Source organism: Falco rusticolus, chromosome 6, assembly GCF_015220075.1.
Source record: "Falco rusticolus isolate bFalRus1 chromosome 6, bFalRus1.pri, whole genome shotgun sequence".
Classification (NCBI taxonomy): Eukaryota; Metazoa; Chordata; class Aves; order Falconiformes; family Falconidae; genus Falco; species Falco rusticolus.
The window spans coordinates 80,109,632-80,128,023 of record NC_051192.1 but is presented as its reverse complement, the minus strand read 5'-3'; positions in this window follow the sequence as shown (position 1 = coordinate 80,128,023).

The window sequence follows — 18,392 nt, the reverse complement described above, 5'->3', positions numbered from 1 at the left end:
TTAATGCAGTTTGGTGTACTGGTAATTAGCACCTAGCAGATTAGTAGATAACTTTTTACTCAGCTTTTTTTTTTTTAAGCTCATTGATTTAACTGTTTATTAGTCTAAGCAATTTGTTTAGTGATAAACCTGAGCCAGTCTGCTGCCTCTTCTGGCAAAGGCTGGGTTTAGTTTAGGAGCAAAAGTGAGTTGGAAAAAGCATTGCAAACATGGAGTCAAATTCAAATGCAACTCACCACATGGTTTAGAATATTGATTACTCAGATAATTATCAAATGGTCCAGAAAAATCTAAGCCTACTCGTTTTCCAAGGTTTAAAATATCTGAACTGATTCTGATCTCCAGTTATACTTACGAATTTCTGTTCATTAAAACTACAGCAAAAATGGCAGTTCAGGATTTTCTTCAGTATTATTCTATCTATGCAGTAGCATATATTAAAAAAAAAAAAAGAAAAAAAAAAGAAGATTTTAAGATTGCAAGTTATAGCCCCAACTGATTTAGAAGTCTGGGTGGCCAGAACGGGTAATGCTTTTTGGAACTGGGATATCTATTTATGGCAAAATTCTAGGTTGAAATAAACAGAACTCTTCCTAAATACTCTGAATAGTCAGACGGCCTTCATTTTTCTCGTCTAAAAAACTGAATCTTTGATGTCTGCATAAATACCACATTATGTAACTGGCCCTCCAAGGCATTTTTAGTATAATTGAAATTTACCAAATATCCCATCTGAAAGTTCTTTTCAAATTGCCAGTGAATAGAGGGCTTGTAAATTGTTGCTGTGTACAAAGTAGGTAATTATGGATTAGGCATACTGTGATACTAATACCACTCTACACTCATTCACATTTTCCACTGATGTGAACTTTTAAGTGAGATACTGAAACTTAAGAGGGCACTAAAAATTAGGGTTTGGTATTTCCTATTACATGATATATTTTTTTTGCTACATTTATAAAATTCTGAGAAGCTGTTTCATTACATGGCAAAGTCAGTAGTTTTACATGCTTCCAGTCTTTTGCTTGAGAAAATCTTCCTATAGTAAAGATATTATTGTGAGCTTTGAAAATACAGTAACAGTGCTTGTTAGTGCAGGTTTCTAGGTCCCAATGCAGACTAGTGGTGGATTAAACCCACTTCTTTCCTGCAGTCCTCAATGAATATCTGTGAAAACGTAATTCTCTATTAGAGGCTGCACAGCTGATTTCCCCTCCTTCTCCCGCAAATACATCATATTTTGAATCTCTGTTGTGATGTCTTTTTAGCAGCAGTTCCTCGTCATTGAGGTTTTTGAATTCTGGGATTTTCTGGAAATAAAATCAACAGGGCCTAGAAAAATTCCATGTTTTCAAAATACTGTACACTTTAAATAATATTAAAAAGTTTCTGCAATGTAGAAATTATAATGATTATTTTACAGATCAACAAAATGAAAAAAAAATACTTGACTTGTAAAAACAGAAATGAGAAACAAAAATTAAAATACCCTTAAAACTGGTAATATTTTTACTGCAAAACAGTTGCAAAAATTTTGCTTATTAGCCAAACCTACCCCAAAAAGTCATAAAGAAATGGCCTTTCAAACCATGAAACTGTTGCAGTGAGGAACTGTGAGCCCCATCATCCTGGTGGTTCCTGCACACAATGGGTCTTTGCGGGCAGCTCATTTGCTCTTTTTTTTTTTTTTTCTTCCTGTCTAGTCTTCATAGGTAAAAAATTCCATGACCATTTCTACAAATACTAGTACTCTAGATATGAGTCTTCTCCTGAATGATCATTTTAAAGGTCAGGAATTTATTATGTTATATATATTACCAGGAACATTGGTAGCACAATACCATGAATACTCATAATGCTTCATAAATCATAAATAACAGCTTACAATTCATATTCTTTCTAGTATGTGTCTAGAAACAATTAATCACTGAAGAAATAACCTTAGTACTGCAGTACTTTATGCCTATTTGTATATTAATTAATGGAAGAAGTATATTTTAATTATGTTATGTGCCCCTTTTGGTTCACATGTTCAGAAAGATTAATTGTCCTTATTATTTCAATCCTCAGTGGCATAAAGCCAAAACAAATAAGATTTGAAAAAGGTGCTAGCTAGAAATGCCACATAGAGAAGACTCCAATTTGTAGGATTTATCTTACTGCCATTTTACACTGGGTTTCACAGTGCCTGCCTGCTGAGCCTGATGCTGCTGACAAGACCAGGGACAAAAGTCACTGAAGAAAATAGCCATATTGGTTTATGTTATTTCTGTGCTCTGAACCTTTAGCATTTTTTTTTTAATTACATCTCTGCTGGAAACAAGCCCCTTTGTAGATGAACCCAGAGATCAAGTTATGAGCAATTCTCATCCACATCATTGAAAAACTCATTTCCTAAGTTGAACTTGCTTCTGAAGGCCCTGTAAAATAAAGTGGTTGGCTGTGTATGGAGCTGAGGGTGATGAGACAATTCCTTCCACTGGCCCTGCTGTGGAAGTGAGTTTCCAGCAAGGGAGTGATAGCAAACAGCTGGCAGACAGGCACTGGAGTTACCCTCAGTCCTCACAGCATCTCTGCACTGACTGCCCAGCCATTGCCTGAGACTTCTGCATGCTGAGAAGTGAAGAACTTGCCTTACCTTTCTTGTCCACATCAGGTTTTTTGTAGGGACCACGCACTAAATAACTTGGTAAAAGAGGTTTAGCTGGTCACTTCCTTGGCCTTCCAATCCCTGTGCTGCAGCATTTCCTGGTGCTAAAGGTGGTGTGAGGTGTTTATGCATCACTCAGTTTTGGACTATGCCTATTTTCTAGTTCACTCCCTGTTATAAGAAAGTAGATATTTTTTTTTTATTACTTTTCAGATGTATGTACTATTTTAGACGGATTTCCACAAAAGAATCTTGCTGTTATAGATCATTTGTCCATAATCCTTTTCTTACTGTCCTGGCAATATATTTATTGTTCTTGATTTTCTTCAGCCTAACTGCCTCATCCCATGCCACTGAAATCAATGGAAATTGTAAAATTGATTTAAATACATGCTTTCAAAAAAGTAGCCAAGAAGACAAGAGCAAGTTCTCCGCACCATCTGATGTCATCATAAATGTATAAAAGCCTCCAAAATAATAGGTCTCAAATGTTCTCAGAACTCTGGTGTAAAATTAACATTTGCATCAGCTGCTCTATCAATGTCAGCAACTCATCCACTGGAAATTTCAGATCACCCAAGTCTTCATTAAAATTGGAATGAAATGTAACCCTCCCTAAGAAAAATATTTTCCATCTGATTTGTGCTTTCTATTTAGAATGCGTAAGCAATATAGTGTCCTCAAGACCTTCTGATTTAGCTTAAAACTCTACACCGTCTGGAGAAACATCAGACTTGTTTATTTTTTAATTTTTTGTCAGTCCTTGGCACTAATCCTTGGTAAGCTGGATATGTTTATCACTAATTTCTGCATGCAAAAGGCACACAGACAGGCTTACATTGCTCACAGGGATTTTTTACTAATGGATTTATTATTCAGTTACCAAGTTTGGAATTGATCAGTTTTGCCTGAAGTCCTTCTCTGATTTCATATCTAATATTGTAATTTAGAAAAGCTTTTGGAAACACTGTACTTTCAATGACAGTGGTATGAATAATTTAAAAAATAAAGAGATTTTGGAATATAAAATATGGAAAGATTTTGTTACACTGTTTAAATGTCAAGACAAGTTTTGAACTATCTATATAGGGTCTTAAGAGATGTTCTGGAAGATATATTTTAACCTGGTATAACAAAGTACTGTTGCTTGATTTTTTACAGCAAGGGTAGCCACGTTAGCAAGATCTTAAAATGCTAGGCTCGAAAGCTTTCCGTTGTGGCTTTTCAGTTATTCCTTGCAATTTTGGTATTAGATCTACTGCTGAAGCTCACATTCTGATTCTTTTGACTCACTGACGTACTGAGCTGATTTCAAAACTCAAAATAAATTAATGGAAAAGGTGGATAGCTAATACATACAGTTCAGCATATACTTAAGCACTAAAAAAACAACAAAATTGTCTCTGGATCCTATACTTGCACTTCAGTCTTATTATGAAGAAATAATGAAAAAACCTCATGGTAATGGTGAAAGTGAAACCAAATAACCACTATACAGCAGAATGATCTTACAGAAAGGACTGATAAAAGACAAAGCCACTCAGCTAACAGCAAGGGAACAGTTTCCATTTCTCCATCTCAGGTCTCTCACCTCTGGCCCTTAAAGGAGTGCAGAAAACACCTCCCAAAAACTAATCATAGAATCATAAAATGGTTTGGGTTGGAAAGGACATTTAAAGGTCATCTGGTCAACCACCCCCCCTGCAATGAGCAGGGATATCACCTGGATCAGGTTGCTCAGAGCCCCATCCAACCTGACACTGAATGTTTCCAGGGATGGGGCATCTACCACCTCTCTGGGCAACCTGTTCCAGTGTTCCACCACCCTCACTGTAAAATTTTGCTTCGTTATATCTAGCCTGGCTCTACCTTTTTTAAGACTTAAAAAAATGTTTTAATTTAAAACTGTTACTTCTTGTCCTATCACTAGAGGCCATATTAAAAAGCCTGTCCCTATCTGTCTAAGTCTTCTTTAAGTACTGAAAGGCCACAATAAAGTCTCCATGGAACCTTTTCTTCTCCAGGCTGAACAACCCCAACTGTTTCAGCCTGTCCTCACAGGAAATGTTCCATCCCGCTGATCACTTTTGTAGCCCTCCTCTGGACCTGCACCAACACATTCATGTCTGTCTTGTATTAAGGACTCCAGAGCTGAACACAGCACTCCAGGCTGGGTCTCATGAGAGCAGAGTAGCCTGGCAGAATCACCTCTCTTGACCTGCTGGCCATGCTGCTTTTGATGCAGCCCAGGATACAGTTGGCTTTCTGAGCTGTGAGTGCACAAATGTGGGGGAACAAAATGTGGGGAATAAAAACAGGCATGGGGAAAATAAAATGTGGGAAATTAAATCCACAAATCTACTGAATAGCAAAATGCATAAACTTTGATAGAGTATTCTTTCCCTCCACCCACTATGGAGTTCCACAAGTTGCAGACAAGACGCACCTCTCTTCTCCCTGGCAATTATCTCTTTCTTCCCCACCCTTCCGCTTACATCCTTTTTTTTGGAAAGATCTTAATTATGTTTTCTTACAGAGATAACCTGATAAACACGTATTTAAACTGTGAGCATTGCTTTCAGATTTTATTTGGTTACTAAGGTTCCTGCTTCTCTTTCAGAAATGAGGACAAGACAGTAACCCTGACGACAGTAGCTTGACCACACTAGCTGGTCAAGTAAAAGATTAGTGTTGAAATATGTTTTTTCAAACCACTTTTTATGAGCTAATATTTTTTTGATATTATTATTTACATTCAGAGCCATGAAAATAAGGGCTTACAGGGTAAGTTCTACAGGCTAGAACAGGCAAAGCCAGTGATGGAAAGGTCATCTGTAACATTTGCCTGTCCTCCTCTGCTACTGTTTTGTACAACTGCAGGATCTTACTTCAATGGCCTTCTGACCAATCTACTTGCCTTGTCTTCAACTAGATCCCAAATATTTGCAAATCATTTGTGTTTATAAGCAGGAAGATGCAGAAATACCTTTTTTGTCTTAGTGTGACAAACACCTTAGGTGCACTTAGGCTTCTGGCATAAGCACTATGACCTCATAACGTATGAGGAATTGCCACATTTCCTGGATGCCACTGGTTACTGGACCACATTTCCTCATCACTTGATCTCTGAAATGCCAACACGCAGATTGGGATGCTTAGCTTGAATGGAGATGCCCAGATTGGTAGTATGTTGGAAAGCTGGCCAATTCTTAATGTTTTCAGTTGTTTGACTTGCCATCATGTGCTCATATGAGGAAGCTTTAACATTGGCAACCCTTTAAGACAACCTAAGGCAAAACGAAAATACAAAACCTTGTTTACATGACCTATCTTAAGGAGTCTTTCATAAGAAGACTCACCTTCTAGAGATGCCTGTTTTTCTCCACTGACCATAAAGGGAAATTCAGATGTCTAAGCTAAGACAGATGATCCCACCCTCTGTACATACATTTAAATGTGAATGACAACCATCTACTCAACGTCATATGTATATCAACTTGTACATAAACAGATATGCTGACAACAACATTGATATCAGAGTAATGTACTTAGTTTATTACTGTTTTTTGACTGAGAACAGCCACAAATGTAGTCAAATATTTGGAATAATAACAAATTTTCTTGTGATTTGCCTAAAATAATTTGCCTGCATACTTCAGACAGGCCCACCCTTCTTTCCAAGAGGGGAATCCTTATCAATCTTTTTATTCAATACTCACATTAAACTGTTTCTCTTATTCAATTGTAATAAAAGCTTTTCTGTGGGATTTAAGTAATCATTTTCACCAATCTTATTAAGTATTAAATACTTAATGTTGTTAATCAAATGAGCTCTTATAGTAGTAGCTGCCAAATCCCTGAAGTCCAAAGAATGGTTATAAATACAATCCCTTGAGCAATGATGCATAGCAAGCAAATTAATAACTACTTTGATTTATGGGCAACTTACAGAGAGAAAAAGTTTGTAATGGGATTCAATACATCATATATTATGAATTCCTGAAGGACTGCCAGATCATCTACTCTGGCCACCTGGAAAACTATAGGCATCAGTATCATATTTCAGCAATAACCCATGGAGAAGAATTTGTATTCTAAAACAGAAGGTTGGACATGTTCTTTGAGGAGACATCTGAAACCAGATGTTGGGAAAACTAAATAAATTTTTATATCTGAATTGTTTCCTTCTTTGAGGCTTACATGATTACTCATGATTTCATGTTATTCCCTTGAGACAGAGCCCAGGGTTCTCTCCTGTGGCAAAACATCTAACTCAAGCTCATTCTTGAAAAACATGGCCACAGCAATTTCCAGTTTGCGTGACCTGTGTGCCAAAGCACTGAACAGGGAAGCCAAGTTCCTTTTCATTGTAGAGGAACAGAAACAACTTGGATGTCCCAGGTCTTAGCAAACATGCAATGCAACCTCTTGTCAACTCTCCATCTAAACTTAATGAATCTTACATTCTTACAATATTCCATTCCACATCACATTAAGCTTCCACCACAATCCACTATTGCCATAAAATCCAGACCATTTCCTGGTCCAGCTTCCTCAGCACCACTAGATGCATCTTGCTGTGTGGACTTGTATTTTTACAGTTGGTTTAATGTTCCAAGACTTGGTCTTTCTCTACTGTGGGTAATGCTTCACCCCCACAGATTCTGATATGCTCAGGAACCTGAAAGGTCTGAAGGCAGACATTACTAGTAAAAACCTCAGCAAAATAGGCACACAAATAAAGCTGTGAATTGTAATATCAGAGAGGTTGTTTCTTAACTTTCAACACCAAGCAGAATAGTCCTTTCTTGGATCAGACAAAAAAAAGGCCTGCTGGAGAAGGTCTTAATTCCTTATCATGGTGTTTCCATAGGGAATGTCACAATAGTTTATGAGTCACAGGTATTCTGCCCATATCCAGTATATCTGTGAACCTTCCAGTGGCTAATTTGAGTTGGACGGATTGCTCCCAGTGCACTCCACACATACCATACCTTTCTTACCACTTGGGTTCAGAGTTATGGAATGGGAACGCAGAAAATGGCAGAGCAAATAAACTATTCCTGTAACACAGGTTAATATTTAAAAATTGCATTTCGGTAATTTTCTTGCTGCTTCACTACACAACTTGTAGTGTAATACAGCCTTCAGATGTGCCTTATGACACAGAATAGTCCACCCATCCCTACCTGGTGGCAGTTCTCTGTCACTTTTCCTGTTATCCATTTCTCCCAACTTTAAAACTATTTATTTTGCTAAGTAGTGAGAAAATCTGGTGAGTACTGGGTTTAGTAGTGACAGCAGTAGCTAAGCTCCCCTTTTTCCTATTTTCATGTTACAGCATATGGTAGAAAATCAGATATCGAGAGGTAATAAACATTTAGAAGGGCCTAAGTGACTTATTTTCAGTGTCTTGTATATTTCATATGAACTATTGTTTATATTAAATGACGATATTAATAAGACCCTCATGTTCTGTTAACATTACAGAGTAGCTTCCCTGACTTGTTTAGAGAAAAGAATAAATAAATAATTGGGATGATTTTAAATCATGATACACTGAACTACATCTACACTGGGTTATCAGTAGGCTCTGCGAGAGTGTGACAGCTCATCAGCATGTGCCAGAATGATGTTCTCAGTATGTTGATGACTGCATCCTCATTTAATACAGCAGGTGCAACAAGAATCCTTACTGACCACTGTTGCTGTATATTATATATGTTGCTGTTGTAATATAAAGCTCTCACCTATCAAACGTCTTACATCTATACTTTAAAACAACTAATGAAAATAAGGCTGCTGTGAAGTATAAATCGAAAGAACCTTCTCTAATAAAATGAAAAAATAAGGTACTCCCATCAAATTAAAATTTTATTGGAAGTTTGAGACTTTAGGAATAAATTCGCAATCTCTGTTTATTACAGCAAAGGATGATGTAAGAGAGCACAGTTGTAACATTCCTCCAAGTCCATGAAATCTATAAAAATGTGACTCAAAATGTAATTTTTTTGTTATTTTAATAGCCATACTAGTACAATATGATAATGTAATTGAGTAGCAGGGACAATATCATATAAGGAAAGGGTTCATGTTTGACTTCTTTCCAGAAAGTAACACAGCATATGAAACATCTTTATCACCCATAACAGTTCTCTGCTATGGTTTCCAAGGCAATCATCTTTAGCTATTGTTGTTGCTTCAGGCTTACGAATGTTTACCAGTACTGTGTCCAAGGTTTTAATCTAAAAGATTTTTAGATAAATGATTGGATTTAGGTGTGTAGTGTTTAAGACCCCTGTAAAGTCTGATTTGGCCCTCATGTCAATCTGATATCTGAACCACACCTGTTATGTGCTTCAGAAGATGAGAAAATGGTTCAAAACTTTGCTTAACTAAAGGCAACGGAAAGGAAAAGGTTTTACTCAAGATCGTCATTTACTGTGAAGGTGACTGTGATCAGGATTGAGCCATGGTGGTAATTACTAACACAGTTGAAAACACTTGGTAGGAAGATGGGAAGTAGCACCATTTTGTGGCATAGCCTGCTATCAGTCCCTGAAATGAGGTCAGGTGCATACCTTGCCCTTGTTACCTTTAATTTTTTTTATTATAACTATTATTATCCGTGGGCTACTGACAATTAGCAACAGAATGAGTAAAGAAGCAAACCTAACTTGCCATGATTTTATGTGAGAATCTCAGACAGCCACAGAGCTAGCTGTCAGAATCCGCACCTAGACTTCTTGCCCCATGACTTCAGTGGAAATGGGTGCAATATCAGTGCCATATAATTTTCTGATTTCTCTTAACTCAAGCAGTATGGACTAGCGCAGCCTCTGCTGAAGCTAAGGAAGTGAATTGCTAAACAGTGCCTCTAGGATACCAGTCACTTCCCTGCTATGCCAAATCAGTACACATATAACAGAGGCTAGCAGACCTCTAGGATTCTCCTCTGCTTTGCCAGATTCTCCCAGCTATGAGCGGGATTAAGCTCTATCAGTTGTCAAAAGTATTTGGAAATTAACTTCCAGCACTTTAAGAACATAAGGACTTTTTAACAATTCCCACTTACATAGAACAAATTTCTTTTCTTTCTTCTGCATTGCAGGTAAATGAAGGAGACTGAAAGCTTAAAAAATAATCTCAATTTCTAGTCAGAATTCTCAAAATCTGTATTTCACAGGTGGGAATTCAGATAGATAATCTTCAAACTAAGCTGGTCTGATACTTTGGGTTGGTTTCTATAGCCAGAAATATTTTGGATATACATGACCCAAATGACCAATCACATTATGAATCATGGTCCCTTCCAACCTACATGATTCCTTGGTGGATCCATGGATGCTCTGAAAACAACTACTTCAAAATCTTGTTTTATCCACAAGCAAAACATCTTATATTAGTAGCTTAGTCCTGTCAGTTAACCAACCAGTCATCCGTGTTTTCCAGCAAAAGAAAAGTTTCTATATTCAGTTATCCCTTAGACACAACATGGAAACCAAAAAGGTTTCCTTTGGTCAGTCACCTTAGTAAATCATCAAGTGTAGATTAAGTTTGCTTTGCTGATGAAGCTTTGCCCCAAAAACACTGTGTACAGACCATATGTTTTCAATTGTCTGTATACATATAATAAAAAAATGTTCCTTCATTCCTAATCAAAACACGTACTAGTACATTTTAGGACACTTTTCTCCTTAGCCAACTTGAAAGTTGATTTATATTTCACTAAATGTTCCTTTCTATAGGAATTCCAACTCAATTTTGAAGAGGCAAACGTCTCTGCATTCTTCAGATAGTGTGCATGGCAGAAATATCAGAAACATGTAGTATTATTTAGGAATGTGTACATCCAGCAGACTATGCGTGCTTTCCATGCCTGAATAATCTAAACCAGCATATAAAATATGAAATGTTCCTCCCTGTTACCCCCACAGTGCTGGCATAACATAATGGTTTTCTGAATCCTTGGCACTCTAGGAACAGTTCCTTTGTTCTCATTCATCCTGGGACCAACAGGGCTGCCTCTGAATGCTGGGATTCAGTGTGAGCCTACCTACTTTAATCCCTGACTCTTGCTGGCTGCTACCCACAGCTGGCAGAAAGTGGTGAGCAGGCAGAACCACCAAGTTTATATGTGGGGACTGGCTCAGTCCCTTTAAAGAAACTGAGTTTAATTGGAAAAACTGAATTAAAAAGCAAGGGTTGTAAACGGGCATCTCTAAATCCCAAAGGAGACAGCTGTTACAGCTTAGTCCCTAAGTAAGCACACTGACTTGCTTTGTCATGAAGCTGACTGGTTAACAATTTTCTTTAGCTTCTGTGTATGATTAATTAGCATCTGCACTGGACCAGATTTTGAGAGAAAGGAGCAGTTTTGTCATTAACGCTGTGGATTGGTATACAGTAAACACAGGATGATTTGCCAGTTCTGCCACAGACACCTTATGATACAAATGTTATGCAATGTCTTTGCACACTTATTCCCCAAATAGGGGACAATATTATTAAGATGCTGCAAAGCTCATTTAAATATATATATATATATATACAGATATTATGATGATGAAAGATCAGTTAACAATGCAAATATCCTTACCATGAAAAAATATCCATTGAATGTGAGCTTTGCTCATCAGTAAATCAGCAATCCGTAACAATTTCAGCAGCTGGCCATTTGGTAGTAAAACCATCAGGCCTACGATAAAGGCAGAGGCCTCCACAGTTATTTTTTTATGCAGTTGAGATCAGGATTTAGCTCTTACATTTAAATTGCCTTGATGACTTCTGCTTCTAAAAATAATCTAGAAACAAATTGCAGAGGGTGAACAGTATGCTGAAGTACTTGCTCATCTATGGAATCTTCTGGAAAGAGCATTTGCCACACTGTCTCCCTTTTCTATTTCAGCTCCAGCAGGCTACATCAAGAAGCTGTGGTGTATGAAATAGTTTGCCAGATGAACTGAGAACAGACTTAGCCTGATGTTGGTTATGGCCTATTTACAACGCTGGCTGAAAAACTCAACCCTCCTCTACCACTCCATAAGCCTGACAGAACAGTTTTCCTTAGACTATGGAAAAGTGATATGTCTCAGAGCATTTATCCAGAGATCTGGCTGCAAGGGATATTGTGGGCAACAGCATGTTGTGCCCTTTCATGAGTGCTTATAATAATGGTACTTTTTGTTCTTGCCATGGCTTTTGGCAGATTTGCCTTTTTGAGGTTGAAAATAACTATAGCAGCAGTATTTGTGTGACATGAGTGTGAGCTGTGGGCTTTGCATTGTACCTCAGTGTGAGAACCTACTTTGCTTCTGAGAAGCTCACATGTGATTATCACAACATGCAGGGCCTGCTATGAACACCAAACCTTCACAAATCTAAATGGGTCTGAAATTTTACTTGCAAAGACACTGCAGCATCTCTGATGAATTTATCCCTTTCCTCTATTAATGCTTGTTTTTTGTAACATGAGTATGCAAGCCAGGCTGTGGTCTGGAATTTCTCTTTTATGTTCTTGTTCCTTCCTAACTGTTGTCTAAAACTGTATTTCACCCTTCAAGGGGCTCCCACAGACAGTATGGTTGTTTTATTCCAGAGTGTTAAAGATAGTAGGGATGGGGAACCACAGCCTCCCTGAGAGCAGTAAGAAAGGTGAAATGACTGGGGTTAGCAGGCAGGGCAGATGGCTCAAGGGTTGCTTAACTAATGCACCAGAGATGGGAAGAACATTTTGTTCTGATTAATGGAAATGTTTGTAGAGAGACTGTGCATAGCAGATATTTTCACCACCCTTCAGTAACTTTGGAAGGCATCAGAGCTGGAATTATACACTTACTGAGGCTGCCATGTAGGGTGATAGGCTTCCCAATAAGCTCGCATAGAAAAGTCTCTTCTCCTTCCTGAGGGTGGCCAGAAGGACACCATGTGAATGGCAGAAGTTAGAAGGGAACATCAGAGCGCAGACTAAGCTAGAGGGGAGAAGTAGGACCTTCCCAGAGCATCCAGTTTGTAGAACATAAATTCATACCCAATTGCTCTTACAATGGTCTTTGAAGCAAGCATTGCCTGTAATTCAGGAGTTGAAAGATGTGGAGGTTTTTTTCAGTCTCACTATGGTAGTATCAGAATGATCGAATCCAGTACCCAGGTCAAAAATCCCTCTTCTTTTGTCTGGCAGAGTTGCATAAAGGTAAAAGAATGCAGCTTGCAACTCAGGATAGTATTGAGAAATTATATGAGAGTATGCTTAGCCAACACACACTTGGCCTGCAGTAAATAAAACAAGTTATTTCCATTAGAGTTTTGAAGGGACTTCTGATGCTGTTGACAATTGTTTTCAAGCACTTTAAAAACAAAGAAGGTATAAAACCTGTTGTGTTGTGGTGTGATGAGACAAATACTGTAGTGGGTCTCCAAGCATCAAAGTAAAGTATCTAACAAGTAGTGCAAAGCTTACAACTGAATCTTCATAAAGCTAAGCTTTCAATTATAATGCAAATATAAAGTGTTTCAAAGAGCTGTGTATGTTCTCTGAGTACCTAAACATGGACTAAGTTCATGTGGCTGAGCAGATCAAAAGGTCTTTGCTTTGGCCTGACAGGCTAATGGAGTGAAACTTCAGTGATCTTCGCAAGACATGTATAGATTAAAAGCTTACTACTGTTACTGCTGCTGAAGCCCAGCCAGGAACAACAGAGGAAGGCACAGTGCTGATGTAATTGTCTGGAGCTGTTGGGACCACATTTATCAAACTAGACATGCTATGGAGGCTGAATAATGGGTTGCAAGTATTGAGGGCTTTATAATCTGATTATATTTAAAAAAGCTTCATACTGTTTTGATAGCTTTAAATAAAGAGTCACTTAAACTGGCAGTGAACCCAGAGAAAATCCTGTATGGTGACTATGCTTGCACCTCTGCCACTTTTTTTCAACAGCATAAAAAAAATGTATGTGAATTCATGCACTGGGAATGCACGGAGACAGGAGATTTTCAGCCATACCTCTGCTACTACCAGAGGTAGCAAGCTTATTTGAAAACAAGTATCTGTCCTATGTATGAGACAGAGGGAGCATTTGATATTAATCTGGAGTGGTTTAAATGGCTTTTCATATGCATTTCTTAAAATTGTCAGTGCAAGTGAGGTATTCTTAATCCCCAAATGCAGCAAAAGATAACTGATGTACAGAGATCAACATCAACACACAGGTGGAAAAAAAGCAGATAGCCAACTTTTATTTTGAAGTCCTGTCCACTGAAGAAATAGTTTATAGCTTATGCATAATTTTGTTTTCATTTTGTACAGCTTTTTCTTTTCATTTTTTAAAAATCTGCCTTTGATTATCTCTTTATATGAAGCAAGTGCTTTGTCCTTCTCACTGAAAGTAACAAAGCAAAAATGTAGCGTTTTCTTCCCATTCCTTTATGGCTTCTAAATGACATAGAAAAGTTAATGGCAAAACCCTCATCCTATTACACATACTACACATACTGCAATCTGTCTGCATCATTCTGTGTGGCATGGGCAGTCATCTGTAAGGCAGTTATATACTTTTAGAGAAAGACAACTCATTTATCTTACAGATTACTTCTAGGCAAATTAAGTAACTGCATCATATCAGTTAAAACATCCTTTCTCATAACTTCAGGTAAAAAAAAGAAAAACTAATTTTAAAATTGTTGTGGCCATTTCAAAGAAATTGTTTAGTGCATCCATCAACATGTCCTAAAAAACCCAATTTTCAATTTGTTTTTAGGACTCAACTATGAAATTCTAACGGTCTAAGCTGAAAGACATTCTGGACATTATGTAGATGAACACGAAAAGCATCCTGTTGCAATTTAGAATTTCTTCAACAAGTAGTAGCAAACTAGGTAGATTTTAAATTAATCTGTTCAATTATTAATTTCAGCAATACTATTAACTGTATAAAGACATGAATTTTCTACTGCATAGTAATATCTATGAAGTATTAAAAAATGAAACTAAATTATAAAAATATTTCCACAGTCCTGGACTGCAAAATGCTGAAAAACCTTTTTTCATGGTTCTTAGGAGAGACATAGCAGTGTTAGAATTTAATTTTGTTAGAAGGAAGATAACAGTTCAGTGGGATACCTTTTCTTATTAATTGAATCTCCTCCGTACACTTCATTTTCTGTGAAGTAGCAAAGTTTTTTAATTACACATTAAACAGAAAATCTGTATGGAAGTTATATTTACTGAGTAATTCTACATATAGTTTCTCATCAGGTGTTTACACCCAGAGTTGTACCTGCTGAGCAGCAGTTTTTAAACATACTATTCCCGAGGCAACTGTGTCAGATAGAATCTCATTTGGATTACAGCTAACTGCAATTTTCTGGGGCAGGGCTGGGAGGACGGGGTTGGAAGATGACAAACAAACAAACCCACCACAAAACATATATATTCTCAAAATGTAAACTCTTATATAAGAGTATATATAAGCTGTATGTATAAGCTATATATTTAAGATATATATAAACCCTGCAGCTGAATGATTTCCTACCATAATGAAACTTAGTGGAATGTGAATAAAGCTGGTGCCCCTTTCTGTGCATACAAAAAGGCTGGAGGATGTTCGCACCTTCAGCCTCCTCTCAGACACAGAATTCCTGTGTCTTCTATAGGGACTTTGCAAGAAGAAGAAATGAGAGGGAGGATACCTATACGTGGGCAAGAGGGGTATATGGACTGATAATCATGGGGCCACAATGTATACGGGAGATAACAGATGGGCTGGGCACTTGCCTCAGAGGAGCACGGTGGCAAGCACTGCTTCAGGGACCATGTTCGCAGCACAGCCTGGAGGATCACGGTGGCCGAAGTCAAACATTTTGATTTCAGTCAACAGTCAGAAAGAACACTGTTCTATCCAGAAATGTCAAAACCTATTCTTAATAGTAAACCAGTAGTTCTTAAATCCAAATTTCTACCTGGTGATATTTCAGATTTTGAACCTGGTTTAGCACTTGAAGCACATAGTAAATATTATAACATTCTCCTGGGTAGATATTAGTTATCATTTCTCTTTACAACCTATTTAAGACACTTTGCTTCCATGTTACCAATGCCACTTGCTAAAGCCTGGTAGCCAGAGAAGAGCAAAGTACTTGTGCAAAGTTCAGCTTTGGTTCAGGGGCAGATAGAGGAGTATTTTATAATAATTCTGTGCTTTCAAGAACGCTTTGGTGGTCAAAGGGTAGAAATGGAACTGTTGTGCTGGGTGAGGCAGATCCTTCTGCAGAGCCTAGAGGCAAGCAAGTTCTAGTAGTGAGAAAGTGATGACTCCTTAAGGACTCCTGCATTTCCAGAAAAGTCTCACCAGAGGTTTATTCTAGGTAATTGTTTGATCTGACTTTAGCTTCTTAATTTCAGGTTGACCATCAGCACATTGTCTGTATTTAACACTTTATTGTACTAGTGATTTATGCTGCAGGTAGCTGTGTTTCCAATTCTGTGTTGCTTGAGCCATCCTGATGGTAAGCAAGACTCCTTTATTTTCAGTGCATTCCCCAAGAGCCGAGAACCTTAGCTTCCACGGGGATGAGTGCAATTACTTTGAACTTCCAGATGTCAGGAAAAGAGAAATTAGTTAAAAGGTGAAGACGGTCAGTTTAGATTGGACTAAGTGTATATATGCACCAATTTTCTTTAGGAGCTATTTGTTTATAGCTCACCTACCAAACTGAAAAATTTCCCTGTAATGCTACTGGGATAAGCATGTAACATATGTGGCTTTATTTAAGTAGTGCTCTAAAATATCATTGCTTGGGAATTATCTCCTTTCTCTTGCTTAGAAGGTGAGTGCAGCGTTTGTTGCTGAAATTTCAGTGTGGCTAGAGATATTAATGAAATATGTTTTAGAATAATCAAAATAAACTTCTTCTAAGTAAACAGTGTATATTCAAAGTTATTGACACTCTACGTATTCATCCAGATATTGCCCTCTTTATTCTGAATAGACAATACCACTATCAGTAACAGCATCCCAGAACTCCAATATAAAGTGTAGGCAAAGCTTTAGGTACGTTTCGTTGTGGAAATGGAGGGCTATCTCACTTTCTGTATAAGTAGCAGGTGGGACAGTGCGTAGTCCAGTTCTTTTGAAAAGCACAGGAATGTGTCCAGCACTTATTAGCTGTTAATGAAATGCAGTTTTTGTTTTCCTTTGTCACTTTGATTTTAGAGAAATATCTTTGACTAATATTGCAATTTGTGATTCATGTGGAAGGAAGAGTGGCTAGAATGAGGATTAAGAATTAAATAACTATTTTAATTATGTTACTTTCCTATATTGTAATATTGACATTTGTTTTCAGAATATTTGATTTAAGCTTATTATTTAAGCTCCTTATACATCCTCATGATCTTTTTCCCCTGAAATTGGTAACACTGATGAAAAAGACTGAATCTGTAACAACATAAAGCAGTTCTCTAACATGGCAACATTACTGTATTAAGAAACTTTAAAGCCTGCCTAAATGAGCACAAACACTGCATAATGGACAACTGAACTGATCATTCTGTGTGAGATCATTTTTACTAGTGTCATTATAATGCTCTGAGATAACCGACTAATGGTTTAATCTTACAAATCAGGCATATTCTGGCTACTGTGATGGAAATCTAAAACCATCCTCCAAAACAGCTTAGAACTGCCAAAATAAATAGCAATTGTGAAATATTGTTCCTTAAACTTAATTAGATGGCAGATTCTTGCGGGAGCCTTTTAGAATTCTAATACACAATTTACAGAAAGAATAGTTTTTCAGCTTCTGACATCACAGAATGATATTACTGCTGTATCTTAAAAATAATTGGAAATGTAGTGCCAACTGGTAGAAGAGAGATGGCTTTTTGTTGTTGTTGTTTTCTCCACACACACCACCCCCACCCCCACCCCCACCCCCAATAACTCTTCAGGACATCGGGAGTGCTTCTGAAGAGCTTGCTTTTACCTTTCTTTCATTCTTGAAGTGTCTCAAATTGTAAAAAAAAAAGTAATTTAAAAAGATCCAGTGTACTCAAGGACCTTCTATAATACCATCATTCTGGGGTTTCTAAGCAGCATCAGATATTGGCAAAGATGGGTTTACTGGAGCATCACAAGGAAATGTAAGAGGGGGCAGCTGCTGCACTGTGCAGCCCACGGATCAACCCCACGGGTGCTTCCAGGCTCAGCCCAAGTCTATCAGTAAGCCAAGTATGTGGGTTTTTTTCAGAAGCGGAGCATAAGTGTTTCCAGAGAAATTCAAGCAAGCGTGAAGTTTCCTAGCCAAGTTGTGTTGCTGCTCTCTGAATTTACAATTCTGAGAAAGTATTCTACTTAAATGGAAAAACAAACAGATTCCCCCAGTCGTAGCCCCTTCTTCCATGTGCGCAGACATCTGGCATAGGAACTTTTTACAAGCTAAGGGAGAGAATGTGGGACCCTGATACTAACACTTGCCCTCTCCTCTGTGTCTGAAGGACCCTCTCAAGAATCCTTTTGCCTATTGTTTGGTAAAAATCATTAAAACCCATCAGTTTATTTTGGCTGAGTTTGAGACTGATTCAATCCATTTTGAGCTATTTTTTAGTGGTTTCATTATCCAAACTTGTATGCATCTTTTGGGTTCAGGAAATTTTGGCAAGAGTGCAGTGTTCTTAGTTTCAAAAGTATTAAAACATCTTTCCCTTTCACCAGGGTTTTATTTCTCTCATTACACCACACAA